The sequence below is a fragment of the Pistacia vera genome, unplaced genomic scaffold, assembly GCF_008641045.1.
Source record: "Pistacia vera cultivar Batoury unplaced genomic scaffold, PisVer_v2 Contig400, whole genome shotgun sequence".
NCBI classification, from domain to species: Eukaryota; Viridiplantae; Streptophyta; class Magnoliopsida; order Sapindales; family Anacardiaceae; genus Pistacia; species Pistacia vera.
Window position 1 is genome coordinate 1,543,606 of NW_022196225.1, and position 13,159 is coordinate 1,556,764.

General features: G+C 40.1%; 1 non-coding gene across 1 annotated transcript; it reads left to right on the plus strand.

The window, feature by feature from the left end:
* Window positions 1-12,766: 12,766 nt before the first annotated feature.
* On the plus strand, window positions 12,767-12,869 carry LOC116141928. Its single transcript, XR_004129907.1, has one exon. It is a non-coding gene; the product is annotated as a small nucleolar RNA R71 (small nucleolar RNA).
* Window positions 12,870-13,159: the final 290 nt, after the last annotated feature.

Genomic DNA, 13,159 nt, shown 5'->3' on the forward strand with positions numbered 1-13,159 from the left:
GGAGCCCCATCAGTTTCATCACCCACTTTTGCTGGTCTTCACTCAATAGTCGTTGTTCATTTAGGAAGTGTAAACTCCTCTGGTCCGTTTTTATCACAAATTGTTTGCCTAATAAATAGTGCCGCCATTTCTGGATTGCCATAACCACGACCATAAGTTCCCTCTCATAAACGGACTTAAGTTTGGACTGCAACGATAACCCTTTACTCAAGAATGCCAATGGCCTACCCTTTTGCATCAGAACATCCCTTAAACTAGAACAGCCCCTAAACCATGTCTTGACGCATCTGTCTCAATCACTAATTCCTTGGAAAAATTTGGCATTGCCAAAACTGGTACTAAAGTTATGATCTGCTTCAATTCTTTGAATGCCCTCTGTGCTTCACTGTTCCATTTAAATGCGTCTTTCTTTAATAGTGCAGTCAGAGGAATCACAATTTTTCCATACTCACTGAAAAACCGCCGATAATACCCTGTCAAGCCAAGGAATCCCCGGAGAGCTCTTAAATCTTTTGGAACTGGCCACTGACAAATACTGTCAATTTTGGAAGAGTCAACTGCTATTCCTTCCGATGATATAATGTGCTCTAGATACTCGAGTTTTTGCTGCCCAAAGAAACATTTTTTGTGGTTGGCAACTAACTGATTCTCTTGAACTGTTTGTAAGGTGATCATTAGGTGTTGCACATGTTCTTCCATGGTCTCACTGTACACGAGAATGTCATCAAAAAACACCACAATAAACTTCCTCAAATACGGACGAAAAATATCATTCATTAGAGCTTGGAAAGTTGTCGGAGCATTGGTTAATCCGAAGGGCATGACTAGGAATTCATAATGCCCTTCATGTGTTTGAAAAACGGTCTTAGGGGTGTCTTCTTCTCTCACTCTGATTTGGTGGTACCCCGATTTCAAATCCAATTTGGAGAAGACTGTAGCCCCACCCAATTCATCAAATAACTCATCCACCATGGGAATTGAGAATTTGTCCGGAACTGTTAATTTGTTTAAAGCTCGATAGTCGACATAAAACCTCCATTCTCCATCTTTCTTCTTGACAAGTAACACTGGACTAGAAAATGGGCTCACACTTGGTTTGATAATGCCTGAAGCTAACATTTCTTTCACAATTCACTCGATCTCATTTTTTTGGTAGTTGATAATCCGTAAATTATACAGTTTTTATTTGATCTTTTTGTCGGATTTCAGGTACTTTCTAGTGCATTTTTACCTGAATTGGTGCGTAATTCTCTACTTTTCGTGTTTCAGGTTAAAATGGACTCTTTTAGCGAATAAAGACAAAATTTGACAGTTTTGACTCAGAATTGAAGGATTTCAGAAGATAGTATAGTTTCCAGTAGACAATGCACGATGAAGCTTGTTTCCAAGGTGGAGAGTCGAAAATCGAAGAATCGGACGAAGAGGCAAGCAGAGTGGCAGTTCTGTAAATTTCAGAACTTTTGAAGAAGCTTCGCCCCGGCGAAGAAATTGTCTTCGCCGCGGCGAAGTTGGGCAGAGTCGAATTTGGATTTTTCATTCTTCGCCCGGCGACAGTCAAAGTTTTCAGTTTGTAAACGCACAGTTTCGTGTGTGCGTGTTTTTGACTGGGTTTTTAGGACTAGGTATAAAAGAAAAACTTTAACTTTTTAGAGAGGGCTGGAGCTGTTAGGTTTAGCCGTTTTTACATTTTCCTTAGAGAAAAAGCTTGAGTTTTTCGGATTGTAGAGAGAAGGTTCAGATTTTACTGGAAGATTCATCTTTTGGGGGATTTCTATTCTTTCATCTCAGTTTCATTATGTTTATTCTGTTTACTTTTATTTTCCGTTTTTATTCTGTTAAATTAGCTATGAACAATCTTCTATGGTTAGGGTTTTGATTGTATTTGATTTGAAATGGTTGAATAGTGATTGTGCTATTTCCATGTGAATAAGCTGTGGTTGTGTTGTACTCTGAAATTAATTGTTGTATTGATGAAACATGAGATTGAGAAATAATTCATTAAGCTTCATGGTAATACCATTATATATTGGATGCTAGATAGATTCAAGCATTATGAAATCAATTTAGGATTCTTGTGCTTCATGATTAGAATTTTAACCTTCATTGTTTTGGTGCGAAATGTTAATAATGATGAATAGGAAAACATAGCCCGAAGGGTTGTGTATCATAGTAGTGAATCCGATTTACAACCATGCACGTGAATGTGAAATAGTGTAACTCTTAGGTTTGACCCATAAATAACCAAACGAATCAAAACCCTACCCGTTTTCTTAAATTGAATTTCTGTGTTTCATTTGTTTTTCCTTTTTAAGAATTACTTCTTTGTTAAATTTTATTTTGTTTTAGTTTAATAGCAAATTGCTCCCACAAATCCAAGATTTTCGTGGCTTCAACTTGTTAACGTTAGGAACTTAGTGCTTAGCTACCAGTCCTCGTGGGAACGATATCCTACCCATCACTCTATTACTTGAATGACTAGTGCACTTGCTAGTTTTTGCATATTGTAGTAACATGCATCAAGTTTTTAACTACCCCCAAACTAAGAGATGCTCTCCCCGAGCATACAGTACAACATAACGAAACAAAGACAATAACGAAACAAAAATAGAAAACATGCATACAAACTGAAAACCAAATAAAACGAATTCAAATGCTACAATTTGCCTAAATGCACTGTCTCACAAATTGTTGAAAGTTTATCATCAGGAAATGTTTGACATTCCAGAAGTTATAGGCTACATCGACTGTTTTCCTCAATTGGTCCACCATAGGTAATCCCCACTTCAATCCACCTTCCAACTTTCCGGATTATTTTATGCAAAAATTGTAAAGTTATCAAATGGTGGCAGATTCCATAAGCCTAAATATCGAACTACTCTCCACTAATGAGGACTACACATAGATAGAATCAACAGGTCTTTAAAGGCTTGTAACTTTAGGTTCGGGTCATGGGCTCCAACAAAGGATAGGAAACAAAGTAAGAGACCTCGGTTGTCCTAAAGCAAAACTCAAATCACATCGAAACCCACACTTTCTCAACACCAGTCGACATGTCTACTCATTCACAGTCTTCATACTCGTATTCTTAACTTTTGAATACCATAAATGCAGGGGAGACTCGTTTAAGGTGTACGTGGCGTTGTTATACCAAGGGTTCCAAGTACTGCCAGGCAGTTTTTAAGGCGTGTCTGGTTTCCAGCCGGTATACCCTTAAACTAGGCAGCATTGTGTTCGACAATTTTTTTTTTTTTTTTTTTTTTTTTTTCAACACAACACTAGAATTGATTGAGGTGACTACCTCCTTTGTTTTTCTCTTTTATCCCAACTCCCACATCATTCTTTTTGGTCTCTTCTTCATTTTTCTTCTTAACCCCCAAACTAATCTTTACTCAAATGTACACTCGTTTCGTCTCGGTTTTGCACTAAGACCGATTCTCCTAAAGTATGGTAAAGTGTTTAGGGTAAAGGAATTTACAAATCTGTTTTTTTTCTAAGAAAAACAAAGCAAAGTTCCAATGGCTCAAATGGGTGATATTGCCAATTTCAATCATGGTTGGCTAGAAAGGCTCAAACGTCCAAAAATTGCCTAAATCATCTCCTCAACCATGTCTAATCCTAGAATTTCGCCTCAAGCATTTCTCACTAGGTTCTAGAATCCACCAACATTATCAAGACTTTGCCTAATCGCATAAAATGAATCTAGCATGCTGAAACAAATGAAATCGTGTTGTTCCACTCAACAAACCTCAATCAAAATTCAGCCAATAACGTAACTTGAGCAATGCTTAACATTTCCCACAATAAAATCAACAATCTTATTCTCTCATTGATTTATACAACTCATCATCGCAAACAAAAACAACTGAAAGCAAAATGCAACCCAGAAATACGTTTTTTTTTTTTTTTTTTTTTTTTTTTTTTAATGAAACTTTAGTGTACCCGTTGTTAAACCCGAGGTCGCCAAATACTGCTAGGCAGTTACGGTTTCCAGCCAATATACCCTTAAACTCAAAAAATCTATTCCCTACCCCCAAACTAATATAACATTGTCCCCATGTTCCATTATGTACAAGTTAGGAATAGGACAACCACAAAGGAAAAACAAATGAACAATAAAAAGGTACGAGAATCTCCCTAGTTAAGTCATGAATTGTCGTTCCACATGTTCACCCTTCTTTGACTTTTCATCATCCAAAATCTGTCAAAACAATAAACTGTGGTGTCCGTATGTTAAACGAATTCACAACTATATTGAAAGTATTACAACCTGTATCGCCCTTTTAACACTACTAAAAAAAAAAAAAAAACATTAACTAATGACAAAATAAACAAAATCCAAAACCAAATAAAATGTTTATTTCAACTGGACAGAAATTAAATGAAGCAATTAAACCAACACAAACAGTGCTCGGTTCAGTCTTGTTCTTCCTCCTCTTCCTCTGTTCCTCTCTTCCTCTGATTCCTGGCCAATCATCTGAGTTACAGTCACCCAATGATACGCGGAAGTGTCAATTCAGTTCCTTGGAGCTATCTGTCAGCAATTCAATGCGTGTGTCCCTCCATCATCCAATCCTGTCTTCTCTTCATGTATTTCATCATGTTCATCATTTCTTGCATCATCTCTTTCTGTGACCCTGTGGAGCTGGATGATGTGCCATGCTTGTTCTCTGCCTCTTTGCCCCCCCGCTTGGTTGGGCGCTTCCGTTCGGTCAAGGTGTTTCTTGAAATAGTCATCATCTAGAGTCGCTGGATTAATACGCGCCTCATCATCTTGAACCTTGACTCCTGCTTTTAGACACATGGCTGTGTGAGACTGCGACATAACTTGATCGCCCCTTTTGGGATGCTATCCTAACACTGTTATAAATGATGTCTCCCACATCCATACTCTTTCCTGTGGCTATAAGTAGAGCAATTCCCTTTCTCATGAGTCACTGTGCTGTAGTGCGTCTCCGGCATTAGTTTAGCACATACAAGTACTGCCACAACCGGCCATTGGTGTCAACTGCGTTCCTTGAGTGTCTTTTTCCTTTTTTTAGACACTTCCCATGCTGTCCCTGTTTTGCTATTACCGGCAAGATAATATCATGTTTATAGCCTGATCTTTTGAACCCCACATACTCTCAGCTGTAATGAAAAATTCGGGCAAGTTATAGAATTTGTTGATTTCCATTGCTGAGAATCACATCCTCCCCTCCCAAACACAATCCCATCCTGACTCTCGGGAGTTGGCATAGAACTCTCTCACCAACGGTTCTACACCCTGCCATTAGGAGCACTCATGAACTGTTCCAATTTCTACCCCTACTCCAGTCCACAGATTGTGGTGCTGCAATCCACTTTCAGGGATGAAACCCTTATCTTTTTTCTTGATCACTCCTCATAACGCTTACGGGCGGCCTCGTTTACAAAACGTTTGTCAACATTCTTCCCCTTACCCGTATTTTTAATTTCTGAGCCATTGAGTCACTGAAATTCAATCCAAACTATTAAACACAAGGATTCCCCTATAAAAACATAACCATGTCCAACCTGCAAACACAATCCACACTTCCAAAATTTGCAATTTAACCCCCAACTACGATTTTTATATTTTAAGGTGTACGCGGCGTTGTTATACCAGAGGTTGCCAAGTACTGCCAGCCAGTTTTTAAGGCGGGTTCTGGTTTCCAGCCAATACCCTTAAAATATTCCTCATCACAAATTCAAAGCATCCACACTTCTATAAATTCGCAATTCCACCCCCAAACTACGATTTTTCAATTCAACACAAACACTCCAAATTCAAACACTACACTTCTAACAATCAATTGGCATATAAACTTCTTCACATGAATCACATCACAACTCAACAAACCCAAATATCTCAAGTTAAAAGTTCACAATATTTCTAGATCTACTAATGAACTAAAAATTTTCCAAATAAAGCTTTGGGTTTTCGATATCTTACCAATATGAAGTCGTTTGCACTACCAATTGACCCAGAAACGATCCAAACAAAAAACCCCAAATTTTTTATCCAAAAATTTTTGTGAATTGTTGTTGAAATGGGTTGATTTGGTGTTTAGGAATGATGGTGGATGATTATTTTGGTTGGAAAAGCAAATAGAAGTAAGAAGATTGAAAAGGGAAAATTTTCTCTCAACTCAAGATGCAAGGGCGCGTGAAAAATGAAGGAAGAAAAGTTTGTATTTATAAAAGCTCTTCGCCGGCGAAGTTCATCATGCATAAACCCTAAAAGTTTCCCAGGTTTCGCCGCGGCGAAGAAAATTTCTTCGCCAGCGAAACATCCCCGAGAGCACAAGCCAACTTCGCCTCGGCGAAGAAAAATTCTTCGCCGCGGCGAAATGCCTTAGCTAATTTTCAAAAAAAATCTATCCCTTTCTTCGCCGCGGCGAAGACAATTACTTCGCCTTGGCGAATCCTTCCCGAGAGCACCTGTTATCTTCATGACTCGTCCGGCGAAAATTTTCTTCGCCGCGGCGAAGTCTGAAAATTTCTGATACTTTCCTTGTCTCTAGACTTCACCTGAAACACTTGAAAATAAAAAAATCATCAATTTGTACAACTCAATTGAAATAGAAGAATTCAAACAACAAAATTTAAATCAAAAAGTTAACACTTGGTTGCCTCCCAAAGCGCTTGTTTATATCGAAGCTTGACTCTTCCATCCTTTAGGTTGGGATGTCCAGCCGTTGGGATGAACTTGCAACTCATCACCCCTTCAACGTTGGCTTCAACCTCTGTCCATTAACCGTGAAAGTGCCCTTTTCCTCATGTGTGACTTCCACTGCTCCGGATGCTGTATCCTCGTTATAGACGGTCCGGACCATCTAGACTTAAGTTTCCGGGGAAAAGCCTAAGTCTAGAGTTGAACAACAACACTTTCTGCCAAAAAAGCCTTGACCCGATGTGCTTGTCGTGCCACCTTTTTGTTTTCTCTTTATAATTCCGGGCATTTCATATGCTTCCAGACAAAACTCATCAACTCGTTCAAGTCAGCATTCTCCCTCTCCCGCGGCTTTTAGTCCATGTTCAACTGCTTGACGGCCCAATATGCCTTATGTTCAAGTTCCACCGGCAAGTGGCATGCTTTCCCATACACCAATCTGAACGGAACATACCAATTGGGGTTTTGAATGCTGCGATAAGCCCATAAAGCATCGTCCAGCTTCGTGACCAATCTTTCCTCGAGGCATTGACTGTTTCCTCTAAAATCCTTTCAGTTCTCTATTTGACAGTTCTACTGCCCGCTCGTTGGTGGATGATAGTGTTTGCCACTCTATGTGTCACTCCATACTTACTCAGCATAACATCCATTTGCCTATTGCAAAAATGCGTTCCTCTATCACTAATAATTGCTCGTGGTACTCCAAACCTTGAGAAATGTTCTTCCTCACAAAATTAATCACCACCCTAGCATCATAGTTGCAATGCAACTGCCTCAACCCATTTCGACACATAGTCCACAGCTACCAATATAAACTTTTCCCATGAAACTTGGGAAAGGACCATGAAATCAATCCACCAAACGTCAAAAATTTCAACCACCAGATGTTGTTCAACGGCATCTCATCTCTTTTTGAATACTCCCCATCCGTTGACATTGGTCACACTCCTGGATCATCCGGAAGGAATCCTAAAAGAGGTTGGCCAATAAAACCCAGATTGTAGCACCTTCGCTGCTGTTCTAGCTCCTCCGAAATGGCCACCCCCTTCCTCTCATGACATGTCTTAGAATGCTCTCCATTTCTTCCTCCGGGACACATCTCCGTATCATTTGGTCGGTACAGTGTCTGTACAGGAATGGCTCTTCCCAAAAATAGTATTTTAATCAGAGAAAAATTTTCTCTTCTGTTGAAATGTCATACCACTTGGGAGCACCCTGAGATAGATATTTGCAAAGTCCGCGTACCATGGTGCTTCATCCACTCTCTCAGTTTCTCATCCGGAAATGTTTCGAAATTGGCATTTCCACCTCATCCCCCTTGATTGGTCTCCAATTCTTGACAAATGATCAGCTACTACATTTTCCGACCCCTTTTTGTCTCAATTTCCAACTCAAACTCTTGAAGTAGTAGAATCCATCTATCAACCGAGGTTTTGCTTTTGCTTCGCCAAAAGGTGTCTGAGTGCTGAATGGTCTGTGTAAACGTTACCTTCGCACCTAAAGATAAGAACGAAACTGTGTCAAAGCAAACACCACAGCCAATAGTTCTTTTTCAGTTGTGGTGTAATTCAATTGTGCATCAACCAGTGTCTGCTAGCATACTGAATTACATGCAACACTTATTTTTTCTCTGCCTGAGTACTACCCCTAAAGCAAAATCACTAGCATCACACTTAGTTCAAATGGTAGTCCCCAATCAGGGACTGCTATAATAGGTGCAGAACCTAGCAATTTCTTTAAAGTTGGAAACTGCATGCAATCATCATCAAAAACAAAAACACATCTTTATTTAAAGATTGCAAGGGGTTTAGAGATCTTAGAAAAATCCTTTATGAAGCGTCTATAAAACCCCGCATGCCCCAAAAGCTTCGGACTGCTTTGACATTTATGGCGTTGGTAGCTTCTAATTACTTCTTCTTCGCCCGATCAACTTCAATCCCATCCTTGGAAATTCTATGCCCGAGCACAATTCCCTCTTGGACCATGAAGTGACTTTCTCCCAATTCAGCACCAATTCGTTTCCTTGCATCGCTGCAAAACAAGAGACAAATTTTGTTAGACAATTGTCAAATGATGACCCAAAAACGAGAAGTCATCCATGAGACTTCTATGAATCTTTCCACCATGTCTCCAAAGATTGACATCATGCATTCTTTGGAATGTTGCTGTGCATTGCATAATCCAAATGGCATTTTCGGTAGCAAAGGTGCCGTAAGGGCAAGTGAAATGTTTTCTCTTGATCCTCCGGAGCGATGGCAATTTGGTTATACCTGAATACCCATCCAGGAAACAGTAATATGCATGTCCGCAACCTCTCAACATTTGATCGATGAAGGGTAAAGGAAAATGATCCTTCCTTGTCCCTCGTTCAGTTTACGGTAATCAATGCATACTCTCCAACCCGTTATCGTCCTTGTTGAATCAGCTCATTACTTTCATTCTTCACAACGGTAATCCCTCCTTTCTTGGAACAACTGTACCAGGCTCACCCATGGACTATCGGAAATCGGATAGATGATCCCCGCATCTAAAAGTTTCACCACCTCCTTTCTCACCACTCCTTCATTGAAGGTTCAATCTCCGTTGTGGTTGTACCCTCGGTTTAAAGTCATCTTCCATGAGAATCTTATGCTGCAAAATGAGGGTGAGATACCTCTAATGTCCTGATGGTCCAACCAATCGCCAATCTATGTTCCCTCAACACTCTAATCAACTTCTCTTCCTCTAAGGCACTCAAATCTACACTAATAATCACCGAAAAGTATTTGAATCTCCAAGTAGACATATTTGAGGTGAGGGTAAAGGTTTCAGTTCAAGCCGTGGGGCTTCTTTATTATCTTCCTTTGCCTTCTCTTTGTCAAAGTCAAATTCTCAAATTCCGAATCTTGACTCTCCTCATTTGGTTGGAGTGCTTCTAACATTCTAGCACAATCGTTCCTTGCTGAGTCTTCAACCTCTACTGTTTTCGATTTTGCTATACATGCTTCTAGAGGCAATTCAGGGATATTTTCTTCTATGGACTCATAACAAGATCATCCACCCATCCACACTAAAACATGAATCCGCTTCCGCCGGAAACTTCATCGCATCAACACATTAAAAGTTACTGTTTCATCCTGAACTCTTAATAGCAACTTTCCTTCCTGCACGTCAATCAGTGCTCTCCCCGTGGCCAAGAATGGTCGGCCCCAGATGAGAGGAATCTCCTTATCCTCTTCCATGTCCAGCACTACAAAGTCCGCTGGAAATATTATTTTCCCCACCTTCACTAAAACATCTTCAACTATCCCCTCGGGTGCTTTATCGACCGATCTGCTAGTTGCAACGACATTGTCGTTGGCTTCACTTCACCAATCCCTAATCTCCTGAAAACAGAAAAAGGCATCAAATTTATACTAGCTCCTAAATCACAAAGCACACGATCAAAAGTAATATCCCCTATAACACAGGAATAGTAAAACTCCCTGGTCTTTAAGCTTCGGGGGTAGTTTCTTCTGGAGGATTGCACTGCACTCTTCCGTTACATCACCGTTTCCTCATCTTCTAACTTCCTCTTGTTCGAAAGTATCTCCTTCAGGAACTTCGCATACCTGCCTTTGTTGTATTGCTCTGCAAAAGGAATGTTAATATGCAATTTTTAAAGATTTCAATGAATTTCGAAAATTGCTTATCCTGATTCCTTTTCTTCAATCTCTGAGGAAAAGGTACGTGTGGAGTATGATGAGCTAATTCTGGTGGTATCTCGGGAAATGGCAATTTCCCTTTTTCTTTTGCTTTTCATCCTCTTTCTTGTTCTCTTCCCCCAAGGCACCTGAATTCTCTTCACAATTAATCTCTTCATCAATTCTCTCTTCCAACTCTCCCTTTCCGGTTGCTCCCTGATGGAATGCAAAATGTCATATTTAACCCCCTTAATGTTTAGTCTTTTATACATTTTGTTTTCCAATTGTACTCATTATTACTTTATTTTGGTTTAGGAAGCAAATGGAGTTTTAATTGAAAAACGAATTAATTGGGATTCGGACAGTTTCGCCACTGCTTCGTATTCTGGGCATAATTCTCTCATCCGAGCTCCGATGGAGATGATTCAAAATGCTGTGGAACGATAAGAAAGAGATCTACAACTTTCATGTTTTGAGTTTTTAGAGATACGGACTTAATCAAGGTTGTAATCGAGCTTGAAGTTGAGCACCTGCATTACCGACGTCCGGGAGCGTTCTGACTTGTTAGCAAGTCAGTCTATTATTGCACGTTTTAAAGACATACATGCTGCACGAAAATTACAGCTGGAAACACCACCTTCCTATTGTATTAGGACTCTATTTTATTTTTTCCAATTAGAATTAATTAGGATTAATGTTATTTTAGATAGGAGAATATTTCTTTTAGGAGATTGAGTGGGATTTGAATTCTTAAATTAGATTAAAAGGGGGATCAGAGTAGGTTTTGGGGGACACACGCCTCTCTCTGGTCTTCTCTGAACTTTTCCTCTGTAATTCGTTGATGGCCATGAGAGGCTGATTTTGATAACTTGGTCGAAGTAAACGAAGCCTCGGAATCGATAAACTGTGAGTCATATATTTTTTCTTTGTGTTCAATTTTCGTGTTTGAGTATTGGATGTTTTTCTATGCCTAATTTTATGATTGTTGCGTTTAATTACTAGGGAGGCCTACTAGTTTATTTTGTCGCAATCTACTGCTAAGTTAGATACAAATCCGTAATTGTTTGATCCCTCCAACTTGCGAAGCAATTAGGTTAGTAATTGCTGCGCCAGGAATTAATAACCTTACGAAGAACATTCAACTAAATTAAATACAACCGCTTGTGTTTTTTGTTGTTTAGCTTCATCGATCTCTCTAATTCTTAAGGCTGCCACAGATTAAATCTTGAGCGCTTGTCTAGGTTGTTTAGTGGTAGATAATTAAGAGCGCTTGTTTCCTAATTAATTAAATTAAGGAGAGATAGGAAAATAGTTCCAACGGTGAATATTCAATGTATGAATTGTTATTTTTGCATTAATGATTAGTTTGAGATTCCGATGGTGGATGTTGACGGAGACCAAGTTTCGTTATATTAATTGATTTCGAATTGAACTGTTTTTGTTTTTGGTTTTTCCTAAGAACGTTTCCTGTTTTACACAGAACCCCCCCAGCCTTGTTTACATACAGCAAATTCAGCTAGACACTCTTCGTGGGATCGACCCTGACTTACACTACTACGTGTATTTTTAGGTTTTAATTCTGGTGCCTACGACAGCACACCACCCCTCTTTCGTAGACTGGCCTACTTCTTCCAAAACTGTCCCACTTCTCAAAATGATTGCATTTGCTTTTCACATGGGTTGGTCACTGTGTTGCTTGGTAGAGAACCCGTGTGTCATCATTTAGCTTCTCGGCCAATTGGCCCATCTGTACCTCAAGATTCCGAATGGCCCCTTGGTTCTAAGTTTGTCCTCGTCTCATTCATGAACCCTGTGGACTCTTGCATGAATTACCGAACAAATCCTCCAACTTCGACACTCTTGGATCACCCGGTTGATTGGTTACCCCTGGTGGGTTATTGTGACACTTGCCCCTGGTGGGTTATTTGGGACTTGCCTCTGGTTCCATTGTTACCCTGTTGGTTTGGATTTCCCCAAGCCAGATTTGGATGATGTCTCCACCCTGGGTTTTTGTGTTGGAGAACGGATTGTTCGTTGTCTTTGATTCCCTGCCAAGTAATTTACTTGCTCCGTTGATGAAGACGCCGGTGCAATGTGTTTCCGACTTGGCACTCCTGCTCACATGGTTTCCTGCACAAAATCCATGTTAGTTGAGTGCTTGTATAGAATTTACCGCATAGTTCCCAACTGTTTTTGGAGGGCAGTGAGTTGGGCTGAGATGGCTGTGAAAGCTCTACTTCATAAGACCCGACGATTCCTCGTTTTACTCTCTCATTCGGTCTTTGATAGTTGTTGCTTGCCAAAACCTCAAGCAACTCATAAGCCTCTTCAGGTGTCTTATTCTACAAAGCCCCTCCTGAAGCTGCATCTCACCATGGTTTGCACGTTACCCATCACACCATTATAAATGTTTGGACTTGAAGCCAAACCGCAAACCTGATGTGGGCATTTCCTCATCAATTCCTTGTATCTCTCCCAAGCCTCGTACAACGCTCGGCATCATCTTGTAGAAATGATGTGATATCATTTCTCAACTTTGCTGCTTCGCTGGAGGAAAGAATTTGGTCAAAATTTTGTGCCAGATCATTCCATGTTTGTTATCGTGCCCGGTGGTAATGCCATTAACCACCCTTTTGCTTTATCTCCCAATGAGAATGGAATAAACGCAGCCTAATAGCATCATCCGACACTCCATTCGACTTGAAGGTGTCGCAAATTTCCAGGAAATTTGCAATGTGCTGATTCGGATCCTCCTTCAAATCACCGTTAATCTTACCGACTGCTGGATCTCTGGATAATTGCCGGCTTGATCTCGAAGTTGTTAGCT